At 35.9% G+C, this 23727-nt stretch overlaps 1 pseudogene; it reads left to right on the top strand.

Moving 5' to 3' along the window:
- Positions 1 to 20343: 20343 nt before the first annotated feature.
- LOC150034467 (uncharacterized) lies at positions 20344 to 21330 on the top strand (annotated as a pseudogene).
- The last annotated feature ends 2397 nt before the right edge of the window (positions 21331 to 23727 follow it).

Consider the following 23727-nt stretch of genomic DNA (forward strand, 5'->3'; position numbering starts at 1 on the left):
TGAGCCAACCTAAAAAATCAACCCCAATTGGGCTCATAAAACACAAGTTTAAAATAAAGTCTTGCTTGTGCAACAAGTGGGCTGGACACCCACAACAGTCTCCCCCTCCAGCCCAGCATGAAGAAGACTCAATCACATCCATGATCACTTGAACCTCATCCCACCAAGCTTACTACAAAGCTCAATCTTGCTTGTAGGAACTACCTTAGTTAACATATCTGCATTTAGTGTGGACTTTCTTCAAATTCAATCACTTCTCTTCAATTACATCTCATAGCCAATATCTAATGTCAATGTGTTTAGTACGAGCATAATGTTGGGTTTTATGCCCTAAAACTCGTAGATAGTAAATGTTATTAATCGACCGTCATCAATGAGTAATAGATGTTAAATCAATAAATGTTATTGTTTGTATTGTTGTCTATTTTATCTTAATAACCCTAAATACAATAAACTAACATCCAAGACTGTCTTATGAGTCTTGAACTGTATGTGTAGATTTACAGGGATCAATGTTCAAGATACAGCCAAAAGGATCTATAGTATAGGGATAAAGTTGGGTAACTTATCCTAGTAATACCATGGATACGACCTATTTTGTATCTGATACAAACGTAATGATCCAATACATTCGTGCAGGTGAAAAACGAGTGCAGGTATTCTATGTAATGAATTTTCATAAGACTGGACCGTGAAATAGTAACCACTAGACGTAACACCGTTGACTAGTTAGGTTTCTATTTCAATAAGATGACCTAGGCAACTTAGTCTTAATTCTAAGTATATTATGAACTTCTGTTCATGAAGGATTGGTCTTTGGTTTGTATGGTGAGGGTGGCCAGATGTTGACCCAATACCATTTTGGGGACAAGATCGAATGGGGAGCTAAGAACATAATAATATAAGATAGAACTCACACCTTCCCGCCTTAAGGGTAAGCAAATGAGTGTTCCCTTAAGTGGTGTCTCCGAGACTTGAACAAAGGGTCCTACCCTCTCATTGACCTGAGAGGGGTTTTTGTTTATTGGTTTGACCATAAACAGGTCGTTCATTAGAGGAGCATTGGTACTTAAGGAGTCAGAGGTAACCCAAGGATAAAACGGTAATTTGACCCAGTTGGAGTTACAAACACTCGTGAAGGACTAACTTGCTGGTATTGGTCTACATCCATAGACACAGAAATATATCTGTAGTGAAAAGAGTGTAGTTATGGGTCTTTAGTGGAGTGTGCCCACAGTTAACGAATATTGATTAAGTTGGTTAATGAGTTTAGCCAATTAATCTCATATTGTTGAAGCTTCTGATCTACAAGTCCACCAAGTCCCCTCATTAGCTCACTAGAGGATACATAAAGAGGGATAATTTGAATTGTTCAAATTAATTTGAGGAAACTATATATTAATGTGATTAATCTCTAATTAATTATGGATATGATCTATAATTAAATTTGAAAGTAATTATTGAATAAGGTTCAAATTAATTAATTCAAGTGAATTAGATTCACAAAGAATTAATTAATAGAGAGGTTTTGCATATAAACATAAGATGTATATGATAATTAAACGTATACATTAAATTGGGTTTAATGTATAAATAGTTATTTCATTATTGTGCAAATTAAAATTAAATAATTGTTATTTAACAGTGCAAATTAAATAAGTGTTATTTAATTGAGCTAATTGATTAAATAAATAGTTGTTTTTAAATATAGAAAAATGAACCAAAATATTTATAAGCAAAATTTTAGAACTATCAATAATAGACGTTGATAGACACTGATAGACTTCTATTAATGTCTATCAATGTCACTAATAGACACTGATAGTCTTGTAAATATTTTCAATAGATTTACTATTTGAAATAATTTCCCTTAAATAAACCTTATTTAATTAAATGGGCTAATTAATTAAATAAATGTTATTTAATTAATTGTAGAAAAGATAAATATATTAGGAAAGAGGTTTGACCCTTCTCTATATAAAGACCTCCTTATGACCCTTTGGGAATACACTGAAACACACATTCTTATACAGTCTCATTGCAGAGAAACTCTGACAATACACAACACCCTAGTGTTATTGTGCAAAATTTTCTCTGAGCCTCTTTACTCTCCAAAACCCTATTCTCCTCTCCCAATAGTTGGATACCACTTATCCTCTACTGGAATCCTAAGAGAATAACGAGGTTACTCTCCTGGTAGTGTTCGAGATCGCTCAAGGAGTTATTCGTGATCAAGACCGTTTAGAGATCCATTCGTTGCAACTTTGGAGAGGCTTGTTCATGGCATTAGAGGATTTACAAAGGTAAGAATCGTTCTAAACTTTTTCCTAATGCATGCTAGTTTACATGTTTATATACTCTATTTTGTATAATGATTTTGTTTAATGTAAATTTAATTGTGGGATGCAAGGCGTTCTAACAAAACGATTCCGTTGTAGGATTCGATCCCAACCCCTCTTCACATAATACATTGGATTTTTGTTCAAATCTATAGCACTTTGACTATCACAAAATATTACATACTCACCTTGCTTCAACCCAACTCTTGAAGGAACCTTTTAAGCCATAACATCTCCTTACTACTTTCCACTGTTGCAATATACTTTGCCTCAGTTATGGACAATGTTACGCATTTTTGTAGCTTGGATTGCCATGAGATGGCTCCCCCTGAAAATGTAAACATATGACTCAAGGTAAACTTTCGATTTATCAAGATCACCTACCATGTCTGCATCAGTATAGCTCTCAAGCATAGGTTTGCCACCTCCATACCGCAAACTCAATTTGGAGGTGCCTCGCAAGTATCTGAAGATCCACTTCACTGCTTCCCAGTGAGTCTTATCTGGATTGGATAGAAAATGACTCATTAGACTAACTGCATGTATAATATCAGGTTTAGTACATACTATAGCATATATCAAAGAACTAATAGCAAAAGATTAAGGAATGGATGACATAACATCTTTCTCTTTCTCTGTTATAGGGCAAGCTCTCTTACTTAGTTTAAAGTGAATTGTTAGTAGTGTACTGATGCGTTATTTTATGAGGTGGAATTATGGATGAAATACGATGATAAAATGCGTTGAGCACTTAAGTTTTCTCAGTGGAATCCAAGTGTAAACCCCACTGAGTTTTCTGGTAATTCCAGGGTCGAACTCAGGAACTTGGGAAAACAATATGCGGTGGTAATTTTTCGGAAGACTTTGCGGTAACTAAATAAATCAAGTAGTTGTTGTGAATGTTGTTTGCGGTAATAAAATAAACAAATGCAGCGGAGTTCGAAAAGAGTTGATAAAATGGAAGATGCAATGAATATGCGGTGAACGAGTTGAGAAAGGTTTCGCCTAACACTTCCGAGGATGCGTTTATGCTATGCGATCATGCAACACACATACAATAGTAAACCATCTCTCAATGCAAATGCTACGACTTCTAATGCTAAAACGCATGCGATATATGCAATAAATCTATAGAACCTACACATAAGCCTCTATTCTTATTTATGGGATGACAAAATGACACACACACAAATAAGGCGGCCACATAATATCATACTTATCTCTAGGGTGCATGCGATGCAGGTTGACAAACAAAGTTTATCTTTAAGTCCCTATCTCTTGTTTATGCAGATCTAATCTTGCTCTCTCGAGTCTAGATTTTAACCTAGCTCTCTCAAGTCTCAGTTTCTTTCTTTAGACTCTCTCTCGAGTAGCTCTAAAGGGGTGTTGGGCACAACATAAAATAAGATAATCGCATGCGTGAAGGTCCTAGGTTATGTTAGCTTAGTTCTTCTTAACCCATTCGATAAGTTTAGCTACTCATGCGTGCTAAGAGAGTGAACAGATGTAGAATAATAACTTCCATTGTATAAATATAAAGTTGAAGTACAAAATAACAATGCAAGAAGAGAATAAAGTGTCTGGTAGCAATCTCTTGCTTCCCAAGCATTTACACTTTCTTTTCTACTCGTGTTCAAAAGATAATCTCGCTCTCGTGAGAATCGGCCCGTTCTCTACTTTCTACGCCTTCAGGTTCTCTCTCGAGTTTCCCTGAGCGATCTTTTGGCGTCTCGACTCTTCTCTTGCTCCGCCTTAAAATAAAAAGGAAACCATGGACAAGCCTATTCTAACTATGGAGAAAATTATCTAAGTATCCAAACTGTTGAACCCCTTTTCTGAAGGATGCCTTTGGTATTTATAGAGCTTTGGGATGAAAGGCGGCTTCTCTCTTATGATTACACAGACGGGATGGCTTTAATTCTCTGACTGATGCACTGAATATTTGTCACCAAAAAGCTGAATGTACTTGTTATCGTTAGCGGCTTGTCAATTTAATTTGGATTCGACCGTCATCAGCTTTCTGTCCCATCGTGATTAATTATGCCTTTCACCTAGATGCGCCCACCAAGTTGCGCCGGCTCTATGCGGCAATCCTTCTTGAGTAGATGTTTGCGTACATAAATCACCACAAAGCCTTGCGGTAATATTGTGCTCGACCGTTGATTTCTTGCGATCGCGCTTTTTGCTTTGCGTCAACGCATATTCTGCATAAAAATACAAAAATTAACTGTTTCTATGTGATGAACGCATGCGACCGCAATGTTATGAACTTAATGCTTTTTGGACGCAATCTATCATATTTTATCAACGCAAGCCAGCATTGTTTAAGAACTTAGCACTGTAATAACGTGTATTTCTGCCCGTTATCATATACTAACAAGCTTAGCATGCGTCATATTGAACATTTCCAGCACCCGTTCAATATACTTCTCCTAGGATAACCATAATTTCCTAACTTTCCTGTCACGAGAAATCTTCATACCTAAAATATGTTTTGCAAGACCCAAATCTTTCATGTCAAATTACTTGGACAAATAGTTCTTCAAATTTTGAATTATATCTATATTTTGTCCAACTATCAACATATCATTTACATATAAAAGAAGAATGATGAAGTTGCATGCAAGGAGCTTTTTAAAATACACACAAGAATCAGCTATAGTTCGTTTATAATCATTGCTTATCATAAACGAATCAAATTTCTTATACCACTGCCTTGGTGCCTGTCTAAGCCCATAAAGACTCTTCTTCAACTTGCAAACAAGTTTATTTTTCTCTTTTTCTTCAAATCCTTCAAATTACTCTATGTAGATCTCTTCATGCAAGTCACTATGTAAAAAAGCGATTTTTACATCAGGCTCAAAATCAAGATTTGTTAGTAATCCCAACGCTATTTCGATAGATATCATTTTGACTATTGGATAGAAGATCTAATCAATGTCAATGCCCTTTTTTTGGTTGCATCCCTTAACCACTAATCTAGTTTTTATACCTCACTATTTTCTCACCATCCTTCTTGTACTTGAAAACCCATATGTTTTTAATACTTTCTTGCCCTATGGAGGTTTTACTAGCTCATAAGTTCCATTCTTTGCTATGGAATTTATCTTCTCCTTTATTGCATCAAGCAACTGGTCTTTTTCATCATGAAAGAAAACCTCTTGAAAGTTCTCTGGCTCTCCATCTTCACTAAGTAGAATGAACTTTGAGCTTGGATGTCACACCTCATCCTGAGCCCGCCTCCTAAGCCTGAGGGGAGGTGTGAAGGACCGCATATACCACCCTTTTGTGATACCTACTGCCCATCTGAACATCTTTACTCCCATAAACCTTTGAGCCAAAGATGTAACAACAACTGTTTGACTAAACTCATTTTATTACAAACAGTACAACGTATACAACTCTCAGGCTTAACTATAAAGTTAACAACAACTCTACAACCGGAACTGTGATTGTGGCTGTGGCAGACCTTGACCTTAGCAGCACCCTGGAACTCCTTACTTTTCGCTACCTGGGAAGGAAAACATGAAAGAAAAGAATGAGCTTGAAGCTCAGTGAGTGGTAAGCAACTTCTAGAGTCTATTTCAACTTATAATACAAGCATATCGCAAATACGAGGTTAACATTCAAACCTCAGCCTTAAATGAGTATGTTCTCAACTTTATCTACACACACGGTATATAATTAAACTGATACTACTTATAAATGCTTACTCTCTTGTGTTCTCTATGTTTCCTATGTGCATATAGATCCCGCTTATGGGCTCAGAAGCTAGGTTTGTCGACCCTCTGACCATCTCATACGAGGTTCTTCCCACAGGCTCAGGAACAAGACCTCTCAGTCTCCTGACCATCTCATGAGGTTCTGTTCCGAGCCCATGAACTAGGTCTATTGACCCTTGACCATCCCGTTCACACATTCTCAATATCAATCTAATTACTCATTCATAACATAAGCATGTACATACACTCTAAAAGATGCTTAAGACTTAAAGGAAAATACAACTCACCTTGATAAGGTAAGAACCTTCCTCTCTAAAAGTTCTTTGATTTCCTCGGGCTCCCTTTTGAACCCTAAATTCCAAATTCAACTTTAAGCTCAAATTACTCATCATTCCAAGCCTTATTTCGAGATAATTCCTTCTATAAACATGTTCAGGAAGCTTACCTTAAAATCCCAGCTAAAAATTTCTTGTGGTTTGGCTGGAATCCTCAAATCATCAAGACTGACCCAAGCTTACCCGAGTGCTCGACCCTTCTGTCTTTTCCTCACTCTCCAACTTGATTCCTTGGAGCTTCTTCTCTAGCAGCCCTACCTTGAAAACTAGACTCTCTGAGCTTTCAAGCGGCTTTGAAATCACTTAAAACACACAAGTATCCTGGGAGAACTTCTTGTCTCAAGTTGATGTTACTTCCAGACCTTACTGTCCGGCAGCATCACCTCCTCTTGGAACTTCTTGTTCAAGGCATGCTTTCCTCCGAAACTACTCTCAAACACTCTTCTTAATGTTTTTCAAGAGGATTTCGATTTATGGACTGAAGAGACACTTTATGGTGGTATTTATAGGCCAAAGGAATTGATCCTTCTCATTTCTTAAGGCTTCTAATGCAAGACACCTCTTACTTTAGCAACTTTTAGAGTGTTTTCACCAAGCTTTGCCACCATCTACTTCCATGTCATTCACCTACGTCCATGCCACTCACCTACTTACATTAAGTTGGAGTTGTCTTCCTCATGCATAAATCTTCATTGCATGAAACTCTATTCGTCCACCTTCTACTAATTCAAGCTCAACCTCCTCTCGGTTCAGCCACTTATTAGTTTAGTGCTATTGTCTAGTGTTATCATCTAGCGCCCAAGCTCATCGTTTAGCATTATTGTTTAGTGTTATCGTCTAGTGCATCACTTCACATCATTTAGCATCGCACGTAGCTACACGATCGTCTAGCATACAACACTTCAATGCCCAGTGCCTTGCACTCACTGTCTATCCCTCTCGCTCTCGCTCATGCAGCTTCTTATCATCCCAATGCATGAGCAACCTTTGGGCAGCGCCTCTTACCAATGCTTTGGTCAACATGTGTCCCTTGTCATGTCAACGATTGGGCAAACTTTATAAACTCAACACATGGTTGTCCTTTGGCATTAAGGCTTAATTCCTTATAACCTCTACAAACTTAGCCTCATCTCATGCATTAATGTTTCCTAACACCAAACACATGTTTTCTTTTGACTTCACATTTAGCCAAATTTTACTAATTAAGGCTCAACTCAAAGCTATTCAAGGAAAATCTATTCAACACTTAGAAATTTTCCTTCTCTTCAACATAGGATTTAACTTATACTTAGTTAATTCCCTTAATTACCTACTGAAGTAGGAAAATTGAAATTCGGGTTTCACAATTACTTCCCCCTTAAGAAAATTTCGTCCTCAAAATTTACTCGAACTTACTCTGGTTTAAGGTTTCACAACAACCTCTGTTATAAACTCTTATAACCTTGTCTATCACTACACTTCCACTGTGCTACTCTGATATTAACTTCCTTAGTTTGTACAATTATACCTCTCCTAGTTGTCTCTTAGCTAGTCATCAAACCAAACTATCTACAAATAAATTTTATATCTCAAACTCTAATAGAGAATAATTAAATTCATTCTTATGTTCCTCAATGGATCTTCAGGTAGCGTTGTGAGTTCTAGCTCAGGCTGCCTGCTAGGTTCTGCCACTTCTACTATTCCTCTTAGTCTCACTTTGACTAATTCCTAGTTTCTCTTTAAACCTATACTCTACAACACTTCCCTCTGGTTTTACTGAACTCAAACCTAAGGTTTTTCTAAACTTAACCCTTCGGTTTCCAAGAAACTTATGCTTTGATACCAAACTGGTATCAACTCAATCTTTACACTCAACCTCAGGTTTTTTGTAAACCTTTGCTCTGATACCAAGCTGGTATCAACTCACTTCTCACTCTTCCCAGAAACTTATGCTCTAATACCAAGCTGTCACACCCCACCCGGAGCCCGCCTTCTGAGCCAGAGGGGAGGTGTGAAGGATTGCAGATATCACCTTTTTGTGATACCTAATGCCCATCTGAACCTCTTTACTCCCACAAACCTTTGAACCAAAGATGTAACAACAACTATTTGACTAAACTCATTTTATTACAAACAGTACAACATTTATACAACTCTCAGGCTTAACTATAAAGTTTACAACAATAACTCTACAACCGGAAGTGTGACTGTGGTTATGGCAGACCTTGACCTTAGCAGCACCCTGGAACTCCTCACCTTTCGCTACCTGGGAAGGAAAACATGAAAGAAAAGAATGAACTTGAAGAAGCTTGGTGAGTAGTAAGTAACTTCTAGAGTCTATTTCAACTCATAATACAAGCATATCACAAATACGAGGTTAACATTCAAACTTTTGCCTTGAATGAGTCTGTTCTCAACTCTATCTACACACACGGTAGATAGTTAAACTGATACTACGTATAAATGCTTACTCTCTTGCGTTCCCTATGTTTTCTATGTGCACATAGATCCCCGCTTATGGGCTCAGAAGCTAGGCCTGTTGGCCTTCTGACCATCCCATACGAGGTTCTTCCCACAGGCTCAGGAATTAGACCTCTCAATCCCCTGACCATCCCGTGAGGTTCTGCTTTGGGCTCAGGAACTAGGTCTATTGACCCCCTGACCATCCCGTTCACATATTCTCAATCTCATTCTAATTACTCATTCATAACATATACATATACATATACTCTAAAATATATTCTTAAGACTTAAAGAAAAATATCACTCACCTTGATAAAGTAGGAGCCTTCCTCTTGAGAAGTTCCTTGATTTCCTCGGGCTCCCTTTTGAACCCTAAATTCTAGATTCAATTTTAAGCTCATATTACTCATCATTCCAATCCTTATTTCGAGATAACGTCCTTCTATAAACATGTTCTAAAATGTCTCAAGAAGCTTACCTTAAAATCCCAGCTCAGAACTTCTTGTGGTTTGGCCGGAATCTTCAAATCATCAAGATTGGCCAAGGCTTACCCGAGTGCTCGACCCTTCTGTCTTTTCCTCATTCTCCAGCCTAATTCATTGGATCTTCTTCTCCGACAATCCTACCTTGAAAACTAGACTCTTTGAGCTTTCAGGCGGCTTTAGAATCACTCAAAATGCACGAATATCCTAGGATGACTCCTCGTCCCAATTTGATGCTACTTCTTAGACCTCATTGTTCGACAGCATCTCCTCCTCTTGGAACTTCTTGTTCAATGCATGGTTTCCTCTAAAACTACTCTCAAACACTCTTCCTAATGTTTTTCAAGATGATTTTGGTTTATGGACTGAAGAGACATTTTGTAGTGGTATTTATAGGCCGAAGGAACTGATCCTTCTTATTTCTTAAGACTTCTAATGCAAGACACCTCCTACTTTAGCAACTTTTAGAGTGTTTGCACCAAACTTTGCCACCACCTACTTTCATGCCATTCACCTACTTCCATGCCACTCACCTACTTGCATGAAATTGGATTTGTCCTCCTCATGCATAAATCTTCCTTGCATGAAACTCTATTCCTCCACCTTCTACTAATTCAAGCTTAACCTTCTCTCAGTTCAGCCACTTATCGGGGTGAATTCATCAGCCTTGCGTAACGCAAGCCTCAACATCGCATAGACACTTGGCCCATCATCTAATCTATCGTGTAGCTTTTGTACTCATCGCACAGCTCCATCGTTTAGTTAATCTCTCGCTGTCGCTTATCATCCAGCCTTCTCAGTGTCATTCATCATCTAACCCTCTCACTGTTGCCAATCGTCTAGCGCTTATGCCAATCATATAGCGCCTACACCTCATCGCATAGCTTCATCGTCTAGTGATCTCTCGCTGCTAACGATCTCGCTATCGTGTATCTCTCGTAGTTAACGATCTCGTTGTCGCTCATCGTCTAGCGCATAGTATCCGCTAAAAATTGGCAGAGTATCCATTAAAAATTGGATAAAACACACCTGCAATAAAACTATATAACACTCTCGAAAATATTTTTTTCAAACAACCACCAAGTGTTCCTCACTACACATTCCTCAATATAATCCAGATCACAAGATTTAAAACACTTCATCAAAATTTAGTAAGAGAAAACATGCAAATTTTTTGTTTACAATAATTTGAAACTAATGTTAGCCACTCTAGTTACAAATCAAGAAATATGATAGCAAAATGATATGTAAGAATTGTTTAATCTAAATAAAATTGGTGGTAGATCTCAAGTCTCGTAGGCTGCTGGAATCTCAAATGTTACCTGGTGGAAAATTTAAGAAAATGAATGAGATAAAAATATCAGTGAGTGGTAAAAGTTCATAGGAAAATAAGTTTAAAAGAAAATTTTTTTACATTTTCAATAGAAGTTTGAAATTCTATAAAACAATGAAAATCTTGAACAAATTTAAAACTTAAGATAGTCAAAACATATAGAAATTTGGTAATAGTTGCTCTTAAAAACATAAACATAAGCTGATAACAAAACCATCACCAAATTTGTACCTGAATCTCTAGTCATACTGGCATGGAGAAATCTCAATCTGCACAGCAGGGTAATCTCTAGTCATACTATACATTGAGTAGTATCAAGATACATAACAGAGCAATATCTAGTCATATTATGCACCAAATATTCTTCAGGTACATAGTAGAGCGAATCTCTAGTCATACTATGCACCGAGTAATCTCTAGATGCATAGTAGAGTAAATCTTTAGTCATATATGCACATAGAGTGGCTCCCAAAGGGCAAAACACCTCGACACACGGCCCAAAGTCTATGTGTGTGCCAAAGTGGGTTCCAAAGACCTCATACATATCATATCTACATTACGAAAACACATTCACGTTGGTGTATATGGGGAATCACCATAGGTACAAAGTCTAGTGGTTTAAAAGCAACTTCCAACATAGAACTCTTTACTTTCAACCTTTCTAGTTCATGCTCTTTGTCATAGAGCAAAAGAGCGGTATGCATATATGATAAAAAATTTCCCATGTGGCGCCAGGGAACCCTTTTGACCAGCCTATAAGTTGGACTCAATTTTTTCCAAAGGAACCTACCAATGCTCATGAACCCTAGAATGGGTTGTTTGCCTGATTCACGTTTGAGAGGGAGAAGATAAGAACACACTTGGTTGTGGAAATAATGCTTTATTATCAAAGATTATAAAAACCACAATAATACTCAATGAGCACTCTACTTACAAGACTAAAATCTAGAGAGTATGAAGAGAATTACTTGCTTCACAACTGAAGTTCTTAAGTAATGTTTTAGTAGTTTTTGAATAAGTCCCACTCTCATCCATTCCCCTCCCCATGACTAACAACTTCCCCTATTATTTAGGGAAGTTTCTAGATCATGGGCTTCAATGTCCTAAAATACCCTCCACATCCCATTTGATCGTCAACCTTACCACCTCGCTCATGGATGGTGCAGCCACATTGTAAACCCCGAATTCTAAATTTCCTAGATAAGTATGTTTAGCCAAAGGAATGATATATTAAATATCTAATAAGTGAAAATCCATGTTATTTATAGGAGTTGTGGAGAAAGGAAAAAAAACATATTAAATAGAGAAGCTCACTTATTGGTTTGGCTGGAGGCACTAAATATGGGGTGACGTGGCGATTAATCCTTGAATTCGGGAGGCGGCAGGAAGATTAAAAGGAAGAAGAACTTTGAAATCTTGGTTTTGACAATCTACATGAGCAAATTTAGTGAAATCAGTGCCATTTGAAAGCTGGAAGAATCTAGTTTTCGAGGTTGTCTTGCCGAGGAAAGATTGCAGGAGAAGAAGAACAAAAAGTGAGGAATTTGAAGAAGAGGCAGAATCTCGGATTAATCAGAGCTCGAGGTGAAGATTGGAAGCTCCAGGCCAAACCATAAGGAATTTTCGGCTGTGATTTTGAGGTAAGAAAATTTTAAACAAGTTTGTAGAAGGAAATTTCTTGTAAAGAGTTCAGGATTTTGAGTTATGAATTTTTGAAGTTGAAACAAAGAGTCTATGCAGAAGAAGACAGCTGCTTGGGAAGAACAAACAAACAGTTCACCGTGACGAGCGAAAGCGAGATGAGAAGGATGAGGATCCCGCTCAGGATGATAATCTCGCTGATTTTGTGATGAGAATCTCGCTCAAGAAGGAAATCTCGCTAGAACTTGAGCTGAATCTCATTGGTATGGTGAGGATCGCTAGGTTGAAGTTTGTTAAAGAAATGCTTGATCTCGCTCTGAAGATCTTGCTCATGAGGATGAATTCACTCATAATGGTTGTCTCGCTAGCAATGTGATTTTGTTGAGAAAAGTTCTATTGTAAATGAACTATTTGAGGTATTCTGCTAAGAATTCTAAGGAATTTAACCGGGAATTATGTCCTTTCAGGCCAAGAAAAGCTAGGAGAGGCGTATAACCCGTTAAGAGCCCCAACGAGCTATGAGTGACTATGTGATGATTTAATGTTTTAATGATTTAGAAACTATGATTTCTTTGAAGTTATTTCCCATGCTAAGTGTTTAAATGAAGTGCCAAGCAACGTATGGTTGAAGCTATTTCTCATGCTAAATAAAGCATGTTTTCCATGGAAATTGACATGATTTAAATATGTTATCTTATCCAAATACTTTCAACATGTTTTAATAACTCCATTTTTATGAGGAAATAGTATGATGGATGAACTAGTATGATGATTTGAGCACTAAGCCTTAGCTTTCAGCTAAATGCTTATAACTAGTTATACGACGGATACTGAAGGACAATGAAAAGGTATCCTAAGGATACTGAAGGACAATGAGAAAGTATCCTAGTTAAGTACCTAAGATATAACGGTACTTAGTTATGAGCACGTGCACGTAAGTAATACGATGTCGAGGGATTGAGCAAGGTTATTATCATGCTAAATTTTATGTGATTCCAAGCAACTTATTTCTATGATTGGAAGCATGATCAACGCATGATGTTACTAATGTATGAGTTTTCCAAGTATGTTTTCCATGTCTAACGCATGCTAATGGTTTTTACAAGATAGTTCAAAACGATTTAAGCCAACTTATTTTACAAAGTATGAAGCATGTGTTAGGGTTAAAACTAAGATTGAGTGAAGCTTGATGTACTATGTTTAAATACCTAAGATTGCCAAAATACATGCGTTGGTATTCCTAAACACAACGAAAAGGAATACTGAAGGTAAGAAAGGTATCTGAATAAATGTACCTAAGGTGTTGATGGTACATAGAAACCTCCACGTGCACGTAGGTAGTTCTGAAGGAGAGGCCAAAGTATGGGTCTCCTAGGCCATCAACCAGCAAAGAGAGGCTGAAGCATGGGTCTCGTGGCCGATAACAGATGTTGGGAGCTAGAGCGATGTATGCTCGTTCTCAACTAGGGAATAATGATGTTTAATGATGTTTAAGGATAGTTATCAATATTAATGTTTAGAGGAAGTTGCTTGAGATCCCCATCAGTATATTTAAAGAAATCGACTTAGGGATCTCTCCTAGCCATAGTTCAGTATGAAGAGATCGAAGTAGAGGTCTCATCTGGCCATGGCTTGGCACTGGGAATTAGAGCGATGAATGTTCATTCTTAGCTAAGATTCAGGTTTCAAATACAATGGTTTTAAAGGTTTTATGTACACGTTTGCTTGTTATATTTTAGTTCCAGTATTATGTTTTCGAGCTTTCAGTTTAAGCATGAGATTTATGTTTTATTAAGTCACTCACTAGACTTCTAGCTTATGTTTTCAAATTTTTTCCTTTCAGGTAGTGGTCAGTTCCCAAAAGACTTTTCTTCTGCTGCTCTGTCACTCAAAGGAACAGGTTGAAGGAAGCGTATTTAAAGACCTGTATTAGTTAGTACACATGTGTCTGTCTAGAAACTAGTATTCTTGATGGGGCTCACTAAGTTGTAATACCCATGTATAAACAATGTCGCGAAACCCTGTAATGTAAATGTGTTAAGTTCTGAGTTAATATGTATGTATTCAGGGTTTGAGCAAAATTTAATAGGTAAGATAGGCAGTAAGTGCCAGCAAAAGGGTTGGTAACGACTACAGTCACCATTCCATCCAGGTTAGGAGGGTAATCAGGTGCAGGGTGTGAGACGCATGCCCTCTATTGACGGACTCAGATCATGTCATGTGTCCCCCAAGAGTCACCGCTAGTGGGCTCAAGTGTTCAAGCCATCCGGACTGCCAAGTCCGTTTGGGCATGGGCGTTGCCAGTGTGCGCCTACCATGCCATCACCTATTGTGGGCGTTGGTCGTGCGCCTGCGCACACCCTCCATGTCATGTGCATGTGCGCTTGTCCAACTATATGTGTCTGCTGCCTTCATATGGTGTGCTTAAAGGTTAGCACAGGGTTCTTTGTGCCGTCAACCTGCCCCCATGCCCCCAGAACCCCTGTAGTCATTTGCTCTCTATCCGACCATTCCCCTCGACCGAGGTTTGTATTGCCTAATCTTCAACCTGCCGACAATCAGGTGGGTCTCTCGTGCATTGACTTGGTCTTTGCCAAGTACCTTGACTCAAGTATACACTCGTTAATGGCCATCAACCGTCAATCTACTGTAGTGGCACGCCTCGCCACACTCTAACCTCCATTGGTGCTCATGTTGAGTTCTAGGGGTTTAACACTCTTTCTTTTTAAATCAAGATTTCACACAAGCTCAGTAATTTTTCAAGCTTGTAAAATATTATTTCCATTTCTCAATAAGGTAAAACATTTCAAATCCTTAATATCCATAGCATATCTTAATTGATTCTAGAGCCACAATTTCTGCTAAAATCATGAACTTATTTGAAAATCCAAAGCCACTTAAAAATTTTCATAGTTTTTATAAAATCATATATAATTATAATTTATACATAAATGTCTTTCTTGAAATGCTACAACAATTTTGGGCTTCAATGTCGGTTGAAAATAGTAGTCTCAGATATATAATGTCAGTTAAAAAAACGGATCTTTAGTGTCGATTTTAAACCGACATTGAAGATGGCCTACAATGTCGGTTTAAAACCGACATTAAAGGCCTCCCATTTTTTCTTTTTTTTAAAAAAAAAAAATTAAAAATTCATTTCCCTCTTCTCTCAACTCGATCCTCACCTCACTTTACCAAAATATAACCCTCGACGTGGGCTCTCTTCACTTTACCAAACATAACTCTCTCCTCTCTCAGTTGGCCAACTCCATTCATCTCGGGTTGTTGTCACTGGTGCTCTCAACTTGGTCGTGCACATCAGTTCATGGGTTTTCTTCACCGGTATTCATGGATTTTTGGTAGGTTTTCGTCGGCGCGTGGGTGTTTCCGTAGGTTGTCGTCACCGATTTTCCTTAGATCTCTATCGTCGTAGGCTTCTTTCGGTGGTGGGTCATCATCGTGGGTGTTCTTCGATCATTTTTAGTTTGTTTCAATCGGCGCATGGGCTTTCTCAGAGTGTTCTTTTCCGGCACGTGGGTTGTCTGGTTGTTCGCGTGGTTTGTCCAATTGTTCGAGTTTTCTTTGTCTGGTGGGTTGTCCGATTGCTTTCGTGGGGTTTCAATTTGTCAAATCGGTGGGGTTTCGTGTGGGTGTGTCCGGTTTGTTTTGTGTGGGTTGTCCGATTGTCCAGTTGCTTTCGTGTGGTTTGTCATCGGTGCGTGGACTTTCGGTGGTTTCGATCGTAGAGGTGGGTCGCCGGTGTTGTGGTGCTCGCCGTTTATCAGATCTTCCATCTCAACTCTGTTCGTAAAGGTCTGTTGCTCGCCGGCGTTCCAATCTTCGAACTCCGATTCGGATCTCTTCAAGTTTGTGGGTTGTTTAAGTTGTTTGCTTGGAAAGGTATAATTTTATTTTCATATGAATTTTCAATTTAGTAATTTAAAGTTATTTAATTCATTTTATTTTTATTTTAATGATTAAACTTATTGAAATTTTGAAATGTTGGAATTAAATTAGTTGAAGAATATATACTTGATTGATAGTCTTGAAATTTGTTGATTATTGATTGGTGTGGTTGAAGTGTTATCTAGGAGTTATTTGAAATGTTTTTTGTTATGTTTGAGAGAAAAGGTGATGAAGAAAATCAAATACAATGGTGTTGTGTAGTGGAGAGTTTGTTAATGATATTTATAGGATCATCAAAAAGACAAGTAAATAAAATAGGAACTTGAGAAGAAGATGAAGTTGTGCTCTTTTGCTTTGTTTTGAATATTTGAAAGGGGATTCATTTGGTTTATAGAAAGAAGTGGCAACGGTACAGGAAGTGGCATAAACAAGAAGAATAATATTGATCGATAAATAATACTTATTCGCTTGGCTTTTACATAATTTGGAGAATAAGGAAACATAAGGTACATGAATAAATATAAGATAAAAACAAAAATGGCAATATTTAATGGGCTAAATTATATATAAATATATAAAAAGTTGGGAATTTCATTAATTTTATGTTTTGTTCTAATGATTAAGCTTCTTTAATTTTTTTTATGTTGCATATTTTACAATCATAATTTTGTACTTTTAAATTTTTTTCTTGTTATTGTTTTTCTTTTTTGTAGATTAATTTGCATATTTTACAATCATGGATAAGTCATGGATGAAAATGAATAGAATGTTAGTTGAGTATAGTGTAGAGGTCGAGATGTTTATTAAAAATGGTCTACAACATTCAAATGTATCGAATGACATGAGTTGTCCATGTTTGAAGTGGGTGAATGCAAAGACTCTAAATGTAAACAGAATAAGAGATCACTTATTTTTTAATGGTATAGATCAAAGTTATCAGACATGGATTTTTCACGATGAGTCATTATTGATTGAGAGAAACAATGAAAATGTGTCTACTAGTGAAAGACAAAGTTGATGAGGATGATGTTGATGTTGATGACACAATTAGAATGTTTGAGGCTGCATACAATAACTATTTTAGTGAAAAATCCGATAATTTTGAAGAATTATTAGATGATGCAAAGAAACCATTGTACCCAAATTGTAAAACTTTTTCCAAAATATCTACATTGGTAAAGTTATATAATTTGAAAGTTGAATTTGGATGGAGCGATAAGAGTTTCACTGAGTTGTTGGAATTAATTCATGACATATTACCTAGTCCTAATGAAATTCCAACTTCTACTTATGAAGCAAAAAAGATGTTGGGTACTGTTGGAATGAAGTACGAGAAGATTCATGCATGTAGCAACGATTATTGCTTGTTTAGAAAAGAAATCTCTAATGCAAATGTATGCCCCGTTTGTGGTACATCAAGATGGAAGCTTCAAAAAAATTTAAAGGAAAGGGCTAAGAATATCCCAACAAAAGTCATGTGGTATTTCTCCCTAATTCCAAGATTTAAAAGAATGTTTCGAAGTAAAGAAACAGTAAGTTTATTGACGTGTCATGCTAAAAAAAAAAAAAGAAACAGATGGATTAAAACATTCCAAAGATGCCCTATCGTGAAAAAAAAAATAGACAATTTGTGGCCAGAGTTTGGGTCAGAACCTAAAAATCTTCGTCTTGCTCTTTCGACAAATGGGGTAAATACACATGAAGATCTTAGTAGTAGATATAGTTGTTTGCCAGTGATGTTAGTGACGTACAATCTACCTCCATGGTTGTGCATGAAGCGAAAAAATTTTATGTTGACTGCACTAATATCTGGTCCTAAACAACTGGGAAATGACATAGATGTTTATTTAGCTCTGTTAGTAGATGATTTGAAAAAACTTTGGAAAGAAGGGGTAGAATGTTACGATGCATAGGAAGAACAACGTTTCATGCTTAAAGCTATTTTATTATGGACCATTAATGATTTTCCTACGTATGGTAACTTGTGTGGTTGTATGGTTAAAGGATATCATGCATGTCCAATTTGTGGAGAGAAAACTTCATCCACTTATTTACCAAAAGGGAAGAAGATGGCATATCTCGGGCATCGCAAGTTTCTACTTTGCTATCATCTATATAGGAAACAAAAGAAAGCTTTTAATGGCATAGAAGAATTAGAATTTGCTCCAGAACCATTGAGTGGGGAAGAAATTCTTGCAGAAACAAGTAAGTATCAATATTCATTTGGTAAGAAAACTATCAAGGAAAAGAACAGTGGAGATAACCCTTCAACTTATTGGAAGAAAATATATATTCTTTTTTAATTATAATACTGGAAGTATCTTGACGTGCGACATTGTTTAAACGTGATGCACATTAAAAAGAATGTATGTGCAAATATTATTGGCACATTGCTTGATATTCCTGGTAAAACGAATGATGGAATAAAAACTCGATTAGATTTGGTGGAACTGAATATTAGATCAGAGTTAGCCCCTCAAGTAGGAGAGAAAAAAGTATTTTTATCTCCCATATGTTATACATTAACACGAGCTGAGAAATTGAGCTTTTGTAAGGTACTATCAGAAATTAAAGTACCTGAAGGCTATTCATCGAACATTCAAAGTTTAGTGTCGCTCACAGATTTGAAACTTTACGGACTTAAGTCGCATGACCATCACGTTCTTATGCAACAATTATTACCTGTAGCCATTCGTGATATTTTACCCAAACATGTAAGACTTGAAATTACTCGCCTATGCTTCTTCTTTAATGCATATGTTGCAAGGCGATCGATTCATCTCAGTTAAAGGCTATGCAAGAGGATATTGTTGCCACTCTATGCCTCTTAGAGAAATATTTTCTACCATCATTCTTCACAATAATGGTATACCTCATAGTGCATCTCAGAAGAGAAGTTGAGTTTTGTGGACCTATTTATTTGAGGTGGATGTATCCTTTTGAACGATACATGAAAGTGTTGAAAACTTACGTACGAAATAGAAATCGACCAACAGGATGTGTTGGAGAAAATTATATTGTCGAAGAGGCAATAGAGTTTTGTTGTGAATTTGTATCTGGTGTTAATTCTATTGGGCTAAACTCATCAACAAAGGAAGCGAACTCAAACATTGATAGAGCATTGTCAGCTGCTTCTTTTATCAGACCAAGAAAGGATGAGTTGGATCAAGCTCATCTTTATGTCATTCAAAATGTAAATGATGTGCTTCCTTATATCGAGTATGTAGATCTCCGTCTTATTCTCGTTTTAAGTTACTTGATTATTCAATAATCTACTAACTTTATCATTTATAATAGGCAACATATGGATATTTTGTCTAAGCTCAATTCTGGTAAAAATAAAAGTAGAAAGTGGCTTCAAGGAGAGCATAATCGTACATTTAGCCAGTGGTTGTCCACACGGGTAATCTCTAGAGACCTACTATTTGATGTATAATTAAATGTTAACTATTAAAATATTATAAAATATATCGTAGGTTGCACTAGCTCTCGAAGTTCCCAAAAATTCCATATCGCCTTCTTTAAGATGGATGGCTAATGGACCTTGTCCAACTGTGGCAAAATATTATGGTTACGTGGTCAATAGTTACTACTATCACACAAAAAATCATGATGATGTTAGGAGGATTCAAAATAGTGGAGTTAGTATAACGGCTACCACAATGCAAGTCTCTAGTGCTAAGGACAAAAGCCTCGTCATGCCAGATATGATCTTTTATGGTGTAATATAAGAAATATGGGAGCTTGACTATCATGGATTATCATTTATTTTATTCAAATGTGATTGGGTTGAGAATAGAACTGGAGTCAAAATAGACGAGTTTGGGTTTACTATTGGGTAAAATAGAGTCCATAATTCAAGCAATGGGCAACTTCGTAACATGGCCTCGTGAACTTGTAGTTATGGTTAACAAGAAAAAAATATGCCTCTTTTTCAGTATATGAGTTTAGTTATTTATTATTTTTCCTACTTTGAATTTTTGTAATTTTGGTTATGGTAGGACCATTCAACAATTAAAAGCTTTGGCCAGTCCACCAAACTTTTGAACTCTTAAACGGACATGCCATGCATAACATGAACGATGTAGACATGATCCGTATCACTTTGAACGAGCATATATTTGGAAGAGAAAAATTATTTATTTAGGCCACGATGATCTGATCCAATATTGCAATATGGTTGAAATAGGCTACATGTGTATTTTGACATACATTGCATAAGTATTACTCATCTAGATTCACTCATGTATACTTTGTTTCATATTTAAATAATAACTTTTACTTTGTTTAGGTATCTTTTGGATGAATGTGGTCGTGATATTACGAAGAATTTTTTTATAATTGATCAAACAAGAATATCGCCACACGTGAAGTCTCAAGATATTCGATCAAGAAATTTAGCCAATCAACTAGAATTGGCTAATTTAGACCAATTAATCCTTATTTCATATAACACAGGGTAAGTAAATACAAGTTCTTGAGTTATTTTTAATTTGCATTATACACGTACTAATGTTTCAAAATTGTTGCTTATTATAGTTATCATTGGATATTGATTGTAATTAATCTATAAGAAAATTGTGTTTATGTTTTGGACTCTCTTCAAAGTAAGGTTCAAAAGGATTTTTATGGAGTTATAAATATGTAAGTGTAATTGATTTTTCTTAGCTCTTAATTGAAGTATTTATATTTAACTAATGTTTTCAAACTATTTAGTCGATTGAAAACATGGCAAGTCAAGCACGATCTCCAACACCATCGGTCTTCTCCAAAGTGAAAACCTGTAAAGGTAAATTTGCATTCATTTTTTAACAAGTTATGTTCATTCGAACATAAGAATAATTGTTTCCAACTTCTTTATATGCAATGCCCCCGTCAATTAGATTGTGTAGGATGCGGGTACTATGTGCAAAAGTATATACACGAAATATTGGATAATCCTACTACTCCCATTACTAGCCTCGTACGTAAATTATTTATTTTTTATATACTAGCTTTAATTTAATAAATGGGTGTAAACTTATGTTGAATTTATCTTTTTTTTTTCCCTCTTTGTAGTTCAATACAAAAAATGCATATACCCAAGGAGAGATTGACGTAATTCGGACCTGGGCAAGTTTTGTTGGCTGATTTGTGTAAAGATGTAATTCTTGTTTTTTGTCTCAATAGAATGTAAATACTAGGTTAGAATGAATGCAAATTTATCTAACCATGATCTATTTATTGGAAGATTTATGTATAATATTTTTGTGTTTATGGGGTATTTGGTGTTAAGTATTCATGGAATTAGTACTAATTGATATTTGTGAATGAGAGAAATGATGGCTTGGTATAAATATTCTATGAAAGTCTGTTATTGTTATACAAATATTGGTGATTAGTGTGTTTATTTCATATTTGATGAGTATATGTAATGGATTGGAAATATTAATTCTTGTTTGTGGATAAATTCATAGTGGAAGACAAATATTGATGGCTTGTCATGCAATTTCTTTTATACTTTTTAATAAAAAAAAAAAAAAAAAAAAACAATGACGGACATTTCCTGACCTAACACGAGACACATAATGTCGTTTTTAACTTTTTGACCGAAAAAATGGATTCGGCAACGAAATTTAAAAATACGGACAATAATTGATAAAACGGACAGACTACGGACTTTCAATGTCAGTTTAAATGGCTTCATTTGATTCTTGGACTTCAGTTGCAACCGACATTAAAGGGCTTTAACGTCGGTTCATTAAAGGGTTTTAATGTCGGTTTACCCGAAATTCTTCTAGTGAAACTCCATAATATGAACTAGTTAAAGTAAAGAAAGGAAAAAATTCAATAGAATTAAACCATTCACAATACTCTTGATTAGAACGATTCGGGTTGTAGGCCATTTCAATCTTTTACATGACCTAGAAGAATAAGTTTACTTAAGTTCAATAACTCTCAAATCTCCAAACTAGAGCACAAACGTCATTAAATTACACCAAATGTTAATTTCTCCTTAAAAGTTGGGTTACCATAATTTCCATAGGTTTAAACTTTGGGGGCAAATACTTTAGGCCTTTAGTTTTAGAAATTCCAATATGCAAACGTCACCTATTAGTTAAATACAAAATCCTAAATTTTTCCTCTCTCCTTCCTTTTCAAATCAATGGATCCAGTTGGAAACCACAAATTACTCTCTCCTCTTTAATTCCTATGTCGGTCACGTCTGAGGATAACTAAAATAAAGAATACTTTCACTCTCCATCTTCGATTGCTTTGGTACTTCTCCCAAAAATCAAATCATTTGCATCAAACTTTTATTCTTCGTTATTTCTTTTTTTTTTTTTTTCTTTTCACTATTCATCTTCTTCCTTTTCTCTATTTCCACCAAGTTTTGTATACCAATTTTCTCACTTTTCCCTTCGTCTATTCCAACAATTCCATCATTTATAAATATTTTCACTTTGTTGCGGATTTGAGCATGAAATGAATACAGATACCAATAAAATATAATATTAAAATAAATTAAAAATAAATAAATAAAATAAAAATGATGAATTTTTCCACTTTCTTCGATCTTTTTTTATTTGACTTAATGTGTATATATTCCAAAACCCACCAAGTGTTATTATTTATAAGCAATTTGGCAAGTAGAAGGTGGATTACATGGACATTTAATAATGTGTAATGTTGAGACACGTGGACAACATTTTAGAAAATGAGAGTATGACATATGATCAATCGACACTATACATGGGCATCTATTATCGTAATATTTATAATACTCTCCCTTAGATAGCCGTTATATATATGAAATGTCTCCTTAAAACCTTATTAGAAAAAACCCCATTGGGAAAAAAATCCTAGTGAAGGACAAATAGTACATATTTCATATAATCTAATAATCTTAAAAATAATACAATATATTTACTCTCTCTCATAGAAACATCACTTGAAATTTTTGAGTCGTCGCATTCCAATATTGTACACCAATTTATCAAAGGTTGCGGTTGGTAATGATTTTGTAAATAGGCATGCTAGGTTATCCTTCGAATAAATTTGTTGTACAGTGATGTCTTCATTTTCTTCAAGATCATAAGTGTAGAAAAACTTTGGTGAAATATGTTTTGTTCTATCTTCTTTAATATATCCTCATTTGATTTGGAATATGCATGTTGTATTGTCATTGTATACTATCATTGGAGGACTTTTACTAGAAGACAAACCATATGTTCCACGAATGTGCTGAGTCATTGATCTTAGTCATACGCATTCTCGACTAGCCTCGTGAATTGCAAAAAATTCAGCATGATTTGAGGATGTAGACGTTATGGTCTATTTCACTAATTGTCATGATATACAAATTCTTCTCCATATGCTAAGAAACTTATTTAAGATCTAGCTTGTATAGGTTAAATAACTAACTTGCATCTTCGCAATCAACTAGTTCATAATTAGATTTATTAGAATAAAATAAATCAATGTAAACTAATTCTCAAATAAAATGTACCATATGTTTAACTCTACTCCAATATCCTTCTTTTGGAG

This window comes from Benincasa hispida, chromosome 8 (assembly GCF_027475165.1).
Source record: "Benincasa hispida cultivar pf3 chromosome 8, pf3_genome.v1.1, whole genome shotgun sequence".
In the NCBI taxonomy this organism is placed as follows: Eukaryota; Viridiplantae; Streptophyta; class Magnoliopsida; order Cucurbitales; family Cucurbitaceae; genus Benincasa; species Benincasa hispida.